This window comes from Candoia aspera, chromosome 4 (assembly GCF_035149785.1).
Source record: "Candoia aspera isolate rCanAsp1 chromosome 4, rCanAsp1.hap2, whole genome shotgun sequence".
In the NCBI taxonomy this organism is placed as follows: Eukaryota; Metazoa; Chordata; class Lepidosauria; order Squamata; family Boidae; genus Candoia; species Candoia aspera.
Genome location: NC_086156.1, coordinates 72324637 through 72342489, shown reverse-complemented (window position 1 = coordinate 72342489; position 17853 = coordinate 72324637). Strand labels below are relative to the sequence as shown.

At 42.2% G+C, this 17853-nt stretch overlaps 1 protein-coding gene across 4 annotated transcripts in view; it reads left to right on the top strand.

Moving 5' to 3' along the window:
* Positions 1-12788: 12788 nt before the first annotated feature.
* Positions 12789-17853, top strand: part of PLEKHM1 (pleckstrin homology and RUN domain containing M1) — a 32531-nt gene continuing 27466 nt past the window's right edge. Inside the window, exons 1-2 of one of the 4 annotated variants that reach the window (XM_063300504.1) lie at positions 12789-13015; positions 13570-13645. The gene's annotated coding sequence lies outside the window, so the exon portion shown is untranslated. Of the gene's footprint in view, positions 13016-13073; positions 13646-17853 lie in introns of those variants that run through there. The other 3 variants (XM_063300506.1, XM_063300505.1, XM_063300507.1) reach the window with 3 other exon arrangements.

Genomic DNA, 17853 nt, shown 5'->3' with positions numbered 1-17853 from the left:
CATGCCATAGCTCAAAAGGTGTTGCCTTGTTGGCTTTGGTTGGCAGTCTATTCTGTAAGTATGTAGCTGTTAAAACAGCATCTGCCCAGTATTTGTCAGGCAGATCTTCTAAAAGCATACATCTTACCATGTTCATTAGTGAGCAATTTTTCCTTTCTGCAACTCCATTTTGTTCAGGTGTGTATGGAGTGGTTAGTCTGTGTTCTATACCTAGTTGTGTTAGGTATGTTTGCAGGGTTTGTGAAATAAACTCACCTCTGTGGTCGCTTTAGAGGGTTTGAGGGGTTCTGTTGAACTTGTTGGTCACCATGGCTACATACACTTTCAGCATGTCCAGTTTTGGGATTTCTCCTTCATTAGGTAGTTCAGACAGTATCTGGAAAAATCATCTATAAAGCATAAAACGTATTTCCACCTGCTGAGGCTTGAAGAGATCCACACAAATCAGCGCGGATAAGTTTGAGTGGCTTGGTTGCCACCTTTCCCTTTGTTTGGATATGGCTGGTCTTGTTGCCTTTCCTTTGATGCATATCACACATTTTGATTGGCATTTATCATGGATGCTTATTTCAAAGTCTCTTACCATGCCTTCAGTTTTCATTCGGAAGATTGCATTAAAATCACAGTGCGCAAAACGTCTGTGCCAGGTGGTGGTGCTGTTGTCCTCCTTTCACTGCTGACAGGCGAGGCTGACATCTGGTGGCGGTTATTCACAGTGTACCTGGTAGATGTCATCCTTTTGAAAGCCTGTAACATAAATCTTTTCTCCACTGGTGACTTTACATTGTCCATTAGCGTTAAAAATCACATCAAAGCCTTTGTTATTCAATGTTGAGACACTTAGCAAATTAACTTCTAAATCTGGCACATAGAAAACATCTTCTGCTATGAGATCTTTGTATTCACTTCCATCGATGCATCGCAATGGCACATTTCCTTTTCCTTGAATTGAAGTTGAATTGCCATCTGCTAATGTTATGCTTCCTTCTGTGGTTTCATTCAGCTCACAAAAGTCACATTTATTCCCACATCGATGCCAGCTGGCCCCTGAATCGATTACCCATCATCTAGGACATTTATTGGTATCAGCTTTATAAACTGTGTGTAAAGCCTTTTCACCTTTAAAAGAGTTTTCCTTGGATTTATCCTTGAAAAAATCCTTGTTTCTGCAGAACCTTGCAATATGTCCTTGCTTTTTACATGAATCACACACAGTGGCTCTCTTTTCTTTCCTTTTGTTTTTCTGATGTGTCACTGATTGCTCTGGCTCACATCTACCCTTCGTTGCTAGGTAACTTATGTCTCTGCCAGCCTCTCTATTGTTATGCAAAGTTTGTCTTCGAGTTTCTGATCTGATCATTCCCAATAGTTGAGAGAGGTTTTGCCTCTTCTAAATTCAGACCAGCAACAAATGGAAAAAAATTATTTGGTAAAGTACTCAGCATGAGAAAGACATCTTAAGTTTTTCATTCATGAGATTCTGGACTGTGCTCAGCTGATCAAAGATTGCCTGTAGCCTGATCAGGTGGTCATTTACATTTACATTGTGTTCCAAATTGCATGCATGCAGTTCTCATAACAAAGAGATCACTTGCTGATCATCAGCTTCTGAGTATAGGGTGCATAAATTCTCAGTCATTTCCTTAGTAGTAGCAATATTTTTAATCTCTGCTAATCTGTGATCTGGGAGGGATCTGACAATAAGAATTTTAGCTCTCTTACCCTTTTTCTTCTATTGGTTTTTGGCTTCCTCCCCATCCTCTGGTTTAGGTTCAGGTAAATCCAGAGTGTCTAAGCAATCTTCAAAATCTAGCTGCATCCTTAATCTGAATGGTCATGCTGAGATCCTCAGTCAGTCTTGGTATGGGGGAAATTCCCTCCTACTTCTCCATTGTTCAGAGTGAAGAAAAAAAAACTTTTCTGAACTTTGCCTTTTAAATGTGCAAGCAGCTTTCTTTTTGGCTGTGAGGTCAAAGCCCTTTCAAAAACAGTTCTGGGTCAGTATACTGAACTCTGCTGGGTTGTTGTCATACTCCCGGATCACAATGTTCCTCAGAACATCCTGATCAGACTCGCATCCATCTTCATCGAACGCATGTCAACAGACAGAGAATCGCCAAAGGGGTGTTAACCTGGAGTGTGAATTCATTTGTTTAGACTAGGCATTTATTGCCCAAGGCCATCTGGCTGAGTACCATCTGGGCCATCTGGTGGCAAAGGGGGGAGTACATGCTTTGATGGGTAGAATGGGGGGAAAGTAGAGAATGTGATTTTTAAATTGTAGAACGCACGGGAAAGAAGCCATTCACAACTTTGCTTTGTACCAGACACTTCGCTTCATTAAACAGTTACTAGAACCCAAGTCTCAGAACTGTCTTTGAGTGAATGCTCAAGCGTGTGGATCGTTACATAAAGTTGTGAAACATCAAACCGAAACTTTACCTGGGGAATCTACCAGTTGAGAGTTGAGGAAAATGTCCAAAACCCTGACAATGATGACTGCCGAGTCCTTACCTTCAGAGGACACTGACAAGACCATCCTCTATGGGAAAGCAGCATCAGAGATAAAGGAGATGTTGGGAGAGGTAGAGAGTGATGGGGCCGAGGAGACTGGGCCCATAACCCTTGATGGATTTTTAAAGGTTAATAAAAGAACTCCAAGCAGCAAACAGCAATCTTGCAGAGTAGAAGTGTGAACCAAAAGAGAACTTTCAGATTAAGCTTAATTATGTTCAGAAATAAATTCAGTCTTCACACAGTAGTTAGATGAAGAAAAATAGAGATAGCTTACTTTTATTCAGTAGATCTGGATACAAGTAGATTCATAGTAGAAAGCTATCACTGGTTCTTTGTAGACACTTTCTATGTGGAATAGAAAGGGCAAGGAGCTGCATCCTGCAGCCCCCCACCCCGCTTGCATGTATGCCCATGAGGTAATGGAGCCCACGAGGTAACTATCCAACCTCCCACAAGAGAAGCTATGTAAGAACATAATTCAGATGAGCACTTACACACTGCAGCAACCCAGAACACCAGAAAAAAGAAAAAGATATCTGTACAGCATCTTTCAACAAAATGGATACCCGCTCAACTTTATCGAAAAATGCCTCACCACCCAACCTACTATATCCCAACCAATGGAAACTATGAAAAGGATAACACTGCCATACATCAGAAACATCTCAGAAACCACCAACAGACTGTTACAACCACATGGCATCACTGTAGCACACAAACCAACTAAAACTCTTCAAAACATATTAAGCAACCTAAAAGACCCAATAACCCAAGAAGGAAAAACAGGAGTTATTTACAACATACAATGCAAAGACTGTAACAGCCACTGTGTAGGACAGACAGGCAGAAGACTAGCAGAGCGCATCCACAAACACCAACTGGCAGTCAGAAGACATGATGAGAACTCCTTAATCTCACAACACATGGACAGACTCAACCATAGTTTCAACTGGGAAACGGTGAGCATCCTAAACCAAGCCAAATCCAAAAACGCCAGAGAATTCCTGGAAGCCTGGTACTCAGACAAAGTAGCCATCAACAGACACATAGAGGTAAACAACATTTACATACCATTCAAAAGAGACAATAGAAAAGCCAAAAGACCAGTACACTCCCTTGCCAGCAATCAACACCCAGATATGCAAAAATCAACACTAGGATTAACACCAGATAAACCATAATACACCCTAATCAAGGAACTATTAACTCAGGCAATCAACCAAGCAGCAAACAACAGCCCAATCAAAGAACTCCCAAGGAGAGAACAACACCCCCACCGACACAAGCAGGGCAAGCCACTGTATATAAACTGAGAGCAAGGCCCACTCTCTCTTTGCACTGAAGATGTTGCCTAGTCTGGCAATGAAATGTCTGCAAGAAAATGACAAAGCTCAGAGAGCACCAAGGACTCCACAGTAATGGAGACTGTTAATCCCCAAGCCCAAGAAGAAGGAGGAAGAGGAAATCAGGTGACCCACGTGACGTCCCACAAGCACAATAGAAATGCAATTTGATAGAGCGACCCCCTTATGCTTATGAGACAATGCTGAGTTGACCCCTGATAATTCCAACAAGTAATAAGAAGGATTAAGAAATGTGATTCAGAGAGCTTGAAGGCATGTGTTGTGTGTCTGGATCTGATTGATTGTTGCACTTGGGTCTGAATTTGTGGTAATGCATATGAAGGAATTCTAGCAAAGGAAAAAAAACAGGTATGAAGTTTAACATGCTTCTGTTCAGTGAAGATTAAAATCTAATGAAGCATGTGCTTTGGAACTCCTTGCCACTGCAAAGGAGGTGGCAAATCATTGCTAAATGTGTGTACCAATTTTTCTTCCTTTATCTTGAAGCCAAGGAAAGGAAGACAAACAATTTTTTTTGAAGAGAGCCAGTTCAGTGCAGAGATTAGCAGCACTGGAGTAGAAACTTACCTTTGAAAAGCAGCCAGCTGGGTGACCTTGGGCCAGTCACTCTTTCTCAGCCCTAGGGAGGAGGCACTGGCAAGCCACTTCTGAAAAACCTTGCCAAGAAAACTGCAGGGACTTGTCCAGGCATTTGCCAGGAGTCAAAATTGGGTCGAAAAGTACAAAGGTTAGGGGAGAAGCCCCAGCCTAATGCTTTTTAGGAAAAATGTCATGAGAAGTTTCCTACTCTATTTTGAGGCTTTAGTTCCCTGAAAACAAAAGCCCTGAAGCCATACCTTTCTTTTTCACTCTGTCCTGCTCCAAAGAGTGCTTTGCGTGCGTGCGTGTGTGTGTGTGTCCCTGCCTCCTTTTATGCATGCCTATTGCTAATTTCCACCACCATGTTCATGCATATGTGTGTGTGGCCTTAAGCCTAAGCCACTCCATCTTTGGGTCTTTGTTTGACCCTGCTTGTTAATGCTTCAGATATGCGAATGAAAGGTTGTGAATGGTTTTTGTCTACTAAGTCCCAGTTTATCGGATGAGCTACACCTAATGACTTCAACCTCACAAGGCTTACATATGACATACATTTGAGCTGATGCATTAGATTTTAGTTTTTATTAAACTTCCTTGTAAAACTTATAAAAGGATGCCAGCCAAGCAATAGGTACGCATCCTGGAGCAATAAATTGAACTAAGCTAGCGAAAAAGGAAAGGGCACCACCAGGTATAGCAACAGGCAGTAAAATCTGAATGAACTTTAACCAATGTTTCCCAAAACAACTATTTTCTACTGCAACTACTGGATCATGGTTATTATATTCAAACTTACAAATAAGGCTGTGTTTAAACACTATAATGTTGCTGAAAATAACAGCATCACAGTTCTTGTGTCACTTTTCCATCTCTGAACCCTTTGTTAAAGTAAACTGCCCTTTCTTTTCTAAATAACAATGTCTGCTAGCACTTTAAGCTACTCAAAAGGTTTCTTTATCTTTTCATTTCTGAGTCACTCATTGCTTTTTATAGGACCCCCGTGCTTTTCCCTTAATTTTCTCTTCTCTTGCAAGTTGGACTTTGACTTTTCTCACCTCTTCAGGGTCATCTGCTAAGAACACCTCTTTAGCAGAAACCTCCTAGTTAAAAGCTTTATTTTAAGCTTTACCTTTTTCCCATTATTCTACAGTTTGCCCCTTCCTTCACAAATTTGGCTATAAGGAGCAAATTGAGGGGGGTAATGGAAGTTTATATTTTGTTCCAGGACAAGCACTAAATGGCTAGATACCCCAAGATCCTGATGGGCAGGCCAAAATTCCTGCATCCCTACCCCATGACTTCCCAGATGAACGTGCATCTTCCATATGGCCTTACTATGAAGCACTTCAGGAACTGGCTACTTGACCCCAGACCAGCCTGGCAGCTACCTCAAGTTTAAGACCAGATCTACATCAAGCCTCCAGATAGAAGAACATCTTCCAATCAAAGTGGAAGAGAGCTCTTCAAATCTTATCAGAAGGCTTCAGGTGCATGGGGGAAAGCTGATGTCCCCTTTCCTGCACATTCTCACCCAAACACTGGTAAGAATCAAAGAAGGAAGCATTAGAGACTGAATTATAAGTAACATTAGGTTTGTTCGTCTGTCTGTCTCTGCCACATTTGGTTACCCCCTTCCTTTCCCATTGACGGCAAGAGCTCCCATTTTTGTTTGAAATCAGTGTCCCACATGTTCAAGCTGCCTTAGTTCAAACAATCGCAGCACCAAGAAAGGAGTATTTAAATGTTATGGATGTTGGAAGATCTGGCAAATCCAGCATGCCTCATTTGCATGTGAATTAACATGTAAATTAAGTTGTCCCACAATGCAACTCTGAGGAGGCTGTTTGTTGCCACTCCCACTTCCTCTTCCTCTCTTCCTTCTCCAGCAGAAGCAAGCACAGGGATGTGTGCTGCTCTCCTCCATTCTGGGCACCATGTGGTGGGCCTGGAATTCCCCTTTCTTCCATGGAGCTCTTGGCAGCTGTAGGGCTGAGAGTTTAGGGCAAAACTAAGAACTTAGAAAAGAAGAACAAAGGAACTTTCCACCAAGATGGATGTAACCCAAGCAACAATAAAGTCAGTAAGAAATTCTTTTACTTCTTAACCTAATACGTCTAAGCATGTGATTCTTTATGCTTGGGAGGGCTGAGTGTGTAAGATCAATAACCTGTGTTTCTCTGACATGCTCATTGAAGCTATCTAAGATAATTTTCTGTGCCAGCTTCTCAGATGTGTTATAAGCTCTGCTCCATTTCAGTGGTTCTAACAGGCCACTAAACTGACTTCAATGGAGACATTCCTGTTTCCCCAGCCAGGTGTTAGACTGGGCAAGTGTTTGCTGCTCATTCACTGGGATGACACACAAGCCTAAGAAGGAACACACTGGAAGCTGGGCGGAAAGGAAGTGTGTGGGTTCTCTTTTTGCCCCACCTGGCACTTTAGAACAGGTATGTGGTAATATCCTCCTGCACACTATATAAATGCATCTGACTGCTGGGCCAGGGCTCTAAGTGAGATTGCCTCCCATAAAACAACATGGAATTTTATATGAGGAGCTCAGCCTGTAGTGTTGCCATCATAACTTTGTGTCCAGTATTTTAGAACAGATAGCACGTGATACAGCTCCAAAGCAATTGGCTCCCTACGCAAAAAATGATAGCACTAGACAAATAGTTTTCAGAATACGTTACTTCTAGACCAGATTCTTGTAGCCTAAGGTGATGTTTGTACAGTAACTAGGACAGAATGCTGTACCTTTGCACCTGAGAGCCAAAAGAAGAGATCCATTCTGCACCTACAGACCCCAAAAGCTGCAAGAAGCCATGGACTGAACCCTTTGATGTCTATGGGAGATCTTGCTGGTTGCTGGAATCACCCAAAGCATGGACCAAATCTTTTAATCATCCTTCTAGCCAAATGTGGACTGGAAAACACAAGCTAAGGACCAACTCTTCTAAGCCTCTCCCCAAAAGGAGTGACCTTTCAACTCCAGACCTGCTTCAACAAACTGCTCATGATGCTTGACTTGCGCTTATACTGCAACTTGACCTTGTGCCAAGAGGAAAACCCAGACCTGCACTCACTGAATGTAGGAGAGGGGGGACACTTGTTTTGCTTTCCTTTCTCTTCCCTACACAGACACCTCCAACAACTGTGGAGACAGAACACCCTGACCCAGACTCTGCCCCTGGAGGAAGCCCAGCATCCCTTCGAACCAGGTGAAGCCTGCAGTGGTGGATCACAGTGCCAAATTGCTGTGCCCCTGGCTACCATAGATCAAGCTCGTGAGGGATCCAGAGGCTGACCAGTGGAGCTTGAAAAGGCTTTCTAATTGATTGTTTTAGAAAAAGAAAATATTTAATGATACACAGATTTCCGCCTGGATTGGAGGGGGGGACCAGTTGGGGATATAACAACAATGTTTCTGGGAATTATAAGCCTTGCAACAATAGGAATATCTGTCTGCTGCCTTGCCCTATGATTATTCCCTTGCTCAGAATGTTCTAGGAATTCTCATCACACACAATAAGCAAGAATCTTGGGCTGATGCTTGGAGTAATTTGTGGTCATGGTTGACTGATGTTTCATGGGTACAACAGTTAGTATATGTTGTAGTAGGAATAGCTATGATTTTGTTTTTTTCAACCTTTTCTACATTTTGCAAATCTTCATTACCTCAGGCCCAACCTGACATAACTGAAATGTATCGCAAGCTTGATGCTAAATATGGTTAAGTGTGCTTTAAAGTTTTGATATAATTTTAATGCACAAAGGGAGAATTGTCAGAAGGATGTAAGAACCCCGCCCCCCATTTCTCCTTCTCGATACCGCCATTCTTGCTGAGAAACACTTCCCGCTTCCATAAACCAATCAGCGCAGGAAAGGCAGAAAGGCAACAAACACCTTAGCATAAGCAAAGAAAGGGCTCCCCTCTCAGAATATCAAACGATCAAAGGATAGAAAAAAACTGACAGACAGGATCCACAATCTGGCAGAGATAGAGCCTCAAATTGACCAAAGGAGCCAGAAACCACAAAAGTCACAGGGGGTGGAATGCCTTTGTTCTTTAAGGCTCATTCAGAAAATCCTAGAGAGAGATCCCTGAAACTAACAAATAGATGCGAGGCAAGCAATACTTCTCACCTCCTCTTCCATCAAAGGGCCACATTTCTATATAAAGGGGCTGGTGAGAAAATGCAGAAAATGTCTGCTAGCACTTTAAGCTACTCAAAAGGTTTCTTTATCTTTTCATTTCTGAGTCACTCATTGCTTTTTATAGGACCCCCTATATGCAGGTGTGGCCACCTTCCAACCAGCATACTCTGTACATGCTCTTGGAAAATAAACCTTGAACCTTTGTTCCAGCAACTGCCTGCGTCTTTTCATTCCTGGCTTGGGACGAACACTGGTAAGAATTCCTTCTAACAAGACTAATCTCCTTTTTTAGTGAAAGCATTCTATTTTCCTCACTTCACTTGGCAGGAGCACCCAAAAACAGCCTTTACAAAGGCTTTCATGGTTCAAACAGAGAGCTGTGAGAGTAGGCACTCTTTCTAAAAGTTTGGTCCCAAGTCAAAAAGAGCACTTGATGTTGAGCCCAGAAGCATCCTGTGCAGCTGATAAAATACTGGAGTAGCATGGCCAAATTGCTCAGTCTCCAACAATCTTGCAGCATTATTTTGGCCAACTGAAATTTCAGGACTCTTTTCAAAGGTGGCCCTTTGAAAACAATACACTGTGGCAGATTACCAGAGCATGAGTAAGGGTAGGCAAGTTGTCACCTCCAGGAAAAGTGGTAACTAGCTTATCAGCCAAAACTGATGAAGAGTATTTCTTGTCACAGAGGCTGCTCAAGTTTTTAGGGACAATGCTGGATCAGGAAGCTCTCTCAAAAAAGGGATATTTTCAATACCAATCACACACACATTTTTCCTATGTAACTGAGAATCCAGAAAACTATTAAGATAATTCAGAACGCTGTGACTAGCAAATGCTATAATTTCCTGGGCCTGTCCAGCCTAGGAAGTTTCTCTTGGATCAGTTTAGAGGTATTATTAATCCCTGTAGTTAATGTTTGGAGAAAAGAGTTAGATTCCTGGGTTGGCTTCAAAGCCTTTGGCAAAGAATATATTTTCATAAATTAGCTATCACATCATCTCCCATTTTTGGTACCATGCATGGGATTGATGCCGCTAATGCTAGAACTGCAGCAAAACATGATACTTGGCTACAATGAGATAATACAATGTAAATTTCCTAAATTTACTGGCTTAATGTCCACACAGCACAGAATTTAATGCATTTAAGAAAGAAACAATTATTTTTTATTTATATTTATTTATTCAGTTTAATGGCTGCCCAATTCTACAAGAATCTGGGTAGCTTACACACTACTGTAAAAGCAAACAAAACAAAACTATGAGAACAAAGAACTTACCCACTTACTTGGGTAAGATTTCAGATAAAATTCCAGAGGAGCTTAATACCACCCTACCCCAAGCCCTGGGGGAACAGCCAAGTTTTCAGTGACTTTTTGAATATCATCAAAAAGTCGCATGGATTTCTGGGGAGATGCTGTTCCAGACCACAGGTGCTGCAACAGTCAGTCAATAATCCAGAGAAAAGAGAGACGTAAGTGTTCATATTGCCTTCTCTAACCAGAAGTAAAGTTTTGTGAGCTCAAGACTGGCACATATTCATGGGTGCAGAGAACTTTTAAAAATTGACTAAAAGTCCTCATTGCTGTGGAAAATTCAGAAATACAGAGCACAACAGAGGAGAAGGAAGCATGTTTATTTGGGTGCCTGCCTTACCAGAAAGAGGGACTCCAAACAATGGGAAAGCAAAGGTTTTTATAGAAGTTGAGGACTACAAGGCAGGAAATCCTAGGAATCTGATTTGCTGGCAACTTTGGGGGAAGCTTGGCAGGTCCTTGTCTCTGTGTACCTGGGGTTATTTCTATTGTTAGGCACAGCGACCCTTGGGGGTGGGGGCAGCGGAACTGGGAAAGTCCATTGTTGAGGAGATGGAATCTTGAGGCAATAAGGCTGATTGAACATTGAGATTTTTCACTTTGAATTTTTTTGGGGGGAGTGCCTTCAAGTCAGTGTTGGACCCCTTGTCTGCTTCCTAGGGGTGAGAGAGGCACTGGCCCAAGGTCAGCCAGCTGGCTTTGTGCCTAAGGTGGAACTAGAACTCACCATCTCCCAGATTCTAGCCTGATGCCTTAAACCCTACACCAAACTGGCTCTCTTTTCACTGACTTGCTATGTTGCAATTCCCTTATTAGGGCTGTCCTTGAGCTGTACTGTGGGCTGGTGAGGAGGCTTCTAATCTTTTGTTTAGATGGGATTGCAGGGGGCTTTGTGTAGGGCAGGGAGGGTCAATAAAAAGAAAATCCAAGGTAAATTGATCTAAGAATCAATAGGATCACTTTTCTCCTTCTTTTTCTCATCCATGGTAATCCAACTACATCATTTCTGTCTTGAAACTAAGCCTGAATCCCAATTAAAGTAGATTTTTAAAAGCCAATTAACTAAAAGGCGACAAGTTGGAGGTGACCCTAACTTTCTCATGCTTTCAATCATCTAGCCTAGTAGAGGATGGCAATACCCAACATTGTCGTGTGATGAGCATAAATTCAGCGTCTGATCTGGCCCTCTTAGCAATGAGAAATAACGTGTGGCATAAACTGTAGTTTACCCCCAGATCACTAGATATATCTTTTTGTAACTGGACTGTATTGTTGTTTTGCTTTATAAATCAAGTACAGCTTTCCTTCACTGCACATAGTGTATTTCTGCTTGGCAGGTATCTTTTAAAAGCGTAAGGATTCTCCAAAAGAAAAAAAATGGTCAAAGCTGAATTTCATTTTATAAAGCTAATTATTATTTATAAAGCTAATTACTAATTATTTTTTGACCTGGAAGCCTGTACCAGAGGAAGGGAGGATTCTGCATCGTGAGTACCTTCTTTCCTATTCATATGTTCCAGGACCCAGACTGCAGCAAAGATATTAAGAGCGTGTTCAGAGTTTTATCCAGGTGAATTTGGATTCAGACCGAATCCCGTGCTCAGGTCAGATCAGCTAATGTCATCTGATCTCTTTTGCCGAAAACGGTTCTCAGAGTGGCTTTTGGTAAAATTCCAGCCTTCTGTTCGTGCCCAGGAACACCTTTCCTGAGAACAATTTCAAGACCAAGCTCAGAAAAAAAAAAGTGTCGAGATAGATCACTTCTCCACTGCCCCTATATTTAAAACTCAGTTTCGGAGAATCGTTACTGTCGCGTAACTCCTGCATTCTGTTCCCCGAGTTGCTGGTTTGGTCAGTTTCTACGGTCGCCACGAAACTCATCCACGCCACATAGGGGGCGGGAATAGACGGGACCAGAGAGGAAAGGATTAGAACGCCAGAAGCGAAGAATGGACAGCCCACAGCTGGTGAACAAAGCCCCGCCTCTTTAGCGCCTTTGCTCTCTGATAGGCCGTTATCTTGCTCCGCCCACCACTCGTCCTAAGCACAGAGTTAAGAATTAGAGTACGCTCTCATGGCTAGGGTGGGGCTCTAATTCCTTTTGATTAGTGCGCTCAGTCCATCAGAAATCATTGTTAAGGTGTCTCGCGAAAAACGAGCTTTTTCTCCGTAAAATATTACAGAGAAGTCCAGGAGAGAATCATAACTTTGATGGAGGAATCCTCTTTCCTGCCGCCTGAAAACCATCAAAGGGAGATGTTCCTGTTCATTCTAAATGGCTCTTCCGGGGAGAGCGAGGAATGGGTTGATTTCTTCCTATAATCTGCCCTTTAAAAAAAAAAGAGGCTAGTCAATGCAAATCTCATCTTACTCACAAACGTATGCCTATGAAAAGCAGCAAACGGGGCCGGAGCGTAATGGCACTTCTCACCAGCATTCCCCAGCAATAGATATTGAAAGACAGATACGCCGCTTCGGTACTGAAGGTAATAGAAGCCATTGATAGCTGATCCTTCATGAATTTGACTAATCGTAAATTTTCATACCCATCGCTAAGTTTTGCGGCATTTGTTGTGCAGGGCATTTCAGAATTCATACTATATGCTGTATGAAGTACTTTTTTTTTTTGTCTTCGACGGATCTAAGAAAGAAGGAACCAAAAGCACGCTACTGCCCAATCACACTGAGGTACAATTTATCCTCTGGAAGCTCCCATTCCTCGATCTCAGAGTGAGAGAGAAAAAAAAACAGCTATTGAAACTTAGGACTAGTTCACTCTACACTTTTTTCGGGTTTTGAAGCTCTAAGTGGCACGGTGACGTTAGGAGGCGCGCTCCCGGTGAGCGCGGCCGTTGTTTCAGCTCACTTCCGGGTTTCCCCGTCGAGTTTCTTCGGGGTTGCGCCGCGGAGCTGGTGAGGTTCTTTTCTCCACTCCCCCGTCAAGCCCCGCCCCCTGGTGGGGGAACGAGTCGGTAGTGATATTGTTGAGGAAAGAAGGCGACGTGGAGTTGAAGGAACGCAAGGGGGGAAAGGTTTGGGGAACAAAAACTGTACGGAAGATGCGGGAAAGAAGGGTTAAAAGGTAGGTTGTGGGAGAGAAACGTTGCTTGGGACAATATTTTTTTTTCCTCTTGTCTGGATATACGGCAGTCATCCTTTAATGGGAAAAAGATCAAAACTCGGAGTGGCGCTCTGTTAGTTAATTAGTGCGGTGCCACAGAGTTGGCTTCTGCACTTGGTGACGGTATGGACAGATGCTCGTTGTCTTGATTTGTTCCGATAATAACTGGCAGCTCTTCCAGGGACATTCCAGGAATCTCTGTGATTCTTTACACACGTTGTGTTCCCTGGGTTCTATTTAATCCCACTTTGCTAAGTGTAATCAGTTTTTCTAGTCCATCATCCCCCTGAATCATGCCCAAAGTCTGTGAAATTGATCGGTTTTTCCTGCAATTCAGAAGGATTTGTCTTCTTTCTCTCATTCTTTCTCCAGCTTTCATAGCCTACATTACTACTGACCACTACTTTAATGAATCAATGTTGTCGTCATTCTTATTCTATAGGGTCTTGTCTAAGTTTGTGGTTGTGTTCCTCCGTAGGATTAATCTTCTATTTATTTCTCCTGTATATGTCCAGGCTTATCTATTTTTGAGCTCAAGAAAAAAACTATCTAACACCTTGACTTCTTCACCATCAACTGCAAGTTCACTAAGTAAGCAGGTTGACTTTTTTGTTGGTTTTGTAATAATTAATATTTAGACACTTCACTTTCCATTTTTATTTTCATAATGATGTCTTCTAAGTCTTCTTTAAACTAACAAAGTGCTGTTGTCTGCATATCTCAAATTGCTTCAACACCCTGTTTTGATTGTGTCATTTCTTCCAATCCTGACAGTCTTATAATATATTCACTGCATAAATTAAACAAATATGAAGTCAGTATGATTCTTGTTTTTCTACCTTCTTTATTTCTCCAAATTCAGTTTTTGCAATAGCTTCTAGCTCATGTAGGAAATCCTCAGAAGAATAATCAGATGTTCTGGGCTGCTGTCAGCCTCCATATGTTGCACACTGGTTAAATTTCCACAAAGGTCTTGCTCTATTCAAATGAGGCAGAAATACAGTAAATGTTTCTTTCTTCTTTGCTATATACAGAGAAGTAAACCACTGTTAGTGTTGGGCAGCACAGGTTAGAGGTAGGCAACACGGGTGGCAGGTTTAGCCACAAACACTTTGGGGCCTCCGAGTTTACACTCTGGTTTCTCCCAGACCAGCGAATAACTGTTCATTTTTGTGAGGAAGAGCAAAGCTCTGGTTGGGGGGACTTTTGCTATGAGACATTAAATTGGTGAGACCGTTGCTGAGAGAGATCCCTCAGAAAGGCATCAAGTTTATGTATATGATATCAGATGCACATCATACCCTATTGCAAGTTTGCTTATAGAAAGGATTACCTGCAAGAACACCTCTTATCATTTAACTATTTCAACAGAAGTAGTTCTGTTAGTTCAGTCTTCTACCATAGCACCTTCCAGATGTGTAGACACATCAATTCCACATCTCAATGTACTTGCTACAGCTGTACTACAGGGAAGATTTAGTAATATGCCTTTTAATACACACTTGTATGCCAGTGGCTCTAGGAGATAGACCCACTTTTACATTATTTTTATTTTATCGTCAGTTTATCAGGATATGTGGACTGAAATTATTACTCCTCTCCTTGTAAGTAAACCCAAAACATCAGATCTCTCTTACTTGAGTCTGCTGTAAGCTGATAGAGGCTCTGTCATTATTTACCAGGTGGCTGAACTCTGTGCCACAACCTGTAAGATTACACTAAAGGGCAACATGGGAACATTACTGTATTTAACTGATAAGTAAGTTGCTTTTGCTATCTTGTTATGGATTTAGGTTTATTGTACCATGGGAAGCTCTTATTTGTTCAGCATTTATTTGTAAGTTTTTATAACGTTTACTCCTTTTACAATTATATCTGTATGTGTGTGGGTATACACACATACAAACTTCTATTTGATATGCTTGTTCATTTGATGATGCTAGTTTATTTTTTATAGCTATTTTATTAAAGATTATACTTACAATACTTAATGATGCTAGTTTATGACCATAATAAACTTTAATGCTAACAGCTGGAAATTCCAATGATTCTTAGCAATGGTTATGCTGAGAACTGAAATCCATACTTTTGGAGGGTGCTCCAGTTGAAGAATACTACATTAGTCTATTGTAGTCTGTTGCCTGTTGAGGACTGAGAAATTTATTATGACATAAGCTTTTGTGGACCACAGCCACAAGAGTTTGTCGACCATTAACTAAGTTGCGGTATGCTTGCATGTTAAGACTTCTATCCAACCCAAGCAATCTTACAGGGCAGTTCTGTTCCCCTTCATCAGAGGCACTGAGAAGTCCAGCATTTTGGTGACGACTGACGGGGCCAAAGAGAAGGTAGAGAGCAGGGCCGCAACTAGGGGGGGCAAGCGAGGCATGTGACCCGGGCGCCACGCTGGTGGGGCGCCAAAATGAGCGCTGGGGGGGGCGCCAAAATGGGTGTAGAATCCATGTTTGCCCCGGGTGACACAGACCCTAGTTGCGGCCCTGGTAGAGAGATAAAAATGGCTATGTTTGTACAACACCCTGGCTGTCATGAGTAAGGATGGCGAGCAGGGGGCTCCCTTCCAGACTGTTAAGCGCATGCGTAGCACTGAGGAATTGGTCAGCCATTCCAAGAGGCACAGATCGGGACCGCCTTAACCTGCGGGGTTTATATGGCTGGGTTTTCCCACGTTTGTTGAGTTTGTTAGGATTGATGTCCTGACTCCCAGGAAACACTCTGAGACTGGGAACTGGTCTCTAATGTTTTATTGATAATACATAACAGTAATCCTAACAAACTGAACAAACATGGGAAAACCCAGCCATATAAACCCCGCAGGTTAAGGCGGTCCCGATCTGTGCCTCTTGGAATGGCTGCCCAATTCCTCAGTGCTACGCATGCGCTTAACAGTCTGGAAGGGAGCCCCCTGCTCGCCATCCTTACTCATGACACTGGCCAACCATATTTTAGTCTACCGTGTTGTACAATCTAGTCCATATGATTAGTTTAGGGAGGAGTATGTAATGCAAACTCAGCATGTAAACTAACTTAAGTAAATCATGATTAAGTTAACCATGAACATGCCCATTGTGCAATGTTTCTTCTTTTGTTTTTTGTGGGTTTTTTTTTAAACATTGTTCTTCCTATTGTAAGGGAAACTTTGACTTGCTCAAGAACTGACAAAAATAGCCTTCCCTATTTCACCCATGGCATTTCCCTTTTCTTAAGCTACCAGATCTGGGCAGCAAAGAGACATGGAAAAACTTTTTGCTGCCCTCTCATAGTCATCTCAGTTCTAGCAGCCAAATCTGGTAGCTGTCCATTCCTTTCCTGAGTTGGAAAGAGCGGTGACTATTTGCACGGAGGTTGGGAAGAGAGAACAAATGTCATATTTCCATCTCCAGAGTTGGGGGTCTCTTTTAGATATCCAAGGGAGAACTCTGATCTGACCTAAGGCTCCTTCAGGGGCCATACGATTGCAGACCTAATCAGAATTGTATGAGTTGTATGAATTGAATGAATGGTTGTTTGATTGGTAGGTGTAGAATTTCCAGTAGAAAATAAAAAGAAAAAAAAGCAGACTTCATCTTTCTTAGGGGGAAAACAGGTTCTTTGAAAATAATGCTTGCAATTGCAGTTTCAGTAAGCAAAGGAAATGCATCATTTGAGTCAGGTTTAACTCTTGAGCAGTTAAGATTCTGGCCTAGAAACCAGGAAATGAGTTCTAGGCCTCCCTTAGGCATGAAAGCCAGCTGGGTGACTTTGGGCCAGTTGCCCTCTCTCAACCCAGCCCACCTCACAGGGTGGTTGTTGTGGGGAAAATAGGCAGGAGGATTAGGTTTGTTTGCCACCTTGAGTTTTATGTAAAAAAGGCAGAATAAAAATCTAAAAAACAAAACCTCTTGCAACATTCACGGACACATTCCTGTGGTTATTTCAGCAACAGTTATGGATGTAGTTTGTCACTGGCTTTGTCTGAGGTGTTCTTCCAACTTCCCAGGTATTTCCCATGTAAATATTGACTTGTGTAGCTTTCCAAGATGGTTCAAAGTTGGTTTCCTTATTGAGCTTTTATCAGTATGTATATATTGAAAACTGAAGGTAAAAATACACTTCTGAATAGACACATAGGATTGTACTGTAGTATATACTTATATAAAGTTTTATGGAAAAGTAGTATCATGCTATAGTTTAACTCAGTGTTCTTCAAACTTGGCAACTTTAAGATGTGGCTAGGAAATTCTGGGAGTTGAAGTCCATACATCTTAAAGTTGCCAAGTTTGAAGAACACAGTTCTAACTGCACTGTGTAGGGTTTTTTCCCCCTCACAAATGGTCAGGGTGGGTACTGAAACAACACAAGGAGGGGGGATTTAAAACTTTGGCCGGCACCACAGTTCCAGTCAGAAGCGGCTTCCCTGCTGGTTACTGGTAGTGGGAGCAATGACCTGACTGGCAGCAGGGCCTTCAGAAGGAGGGGAGGTTATTCCAGTTGGCAAAGTGTGTTTTGCAACCCCCCCTCCCATCTTACTGCTTCTCCTAGGCCATCTTTTTGTGAAAACACCCAGGCAAGCATGGAAGGGCAAGCTCTGTAGTAACATTGTTCCTGAGAAGCAGAACACACCTAGATTGGAGGGCTTTTATTTCACTAACCTTGCATTACCATTGCATCAATATGTCCTGAGCACTGCAAACTGTTTCTTACCAAAGAGAATCTGATGTTCTACTTGAAACGTGTAGTGCAAAAACACTTGTAAAGCTGAGCGATCACAGGAGCCTTATTTTGCTCCCAGTTACTGGGCA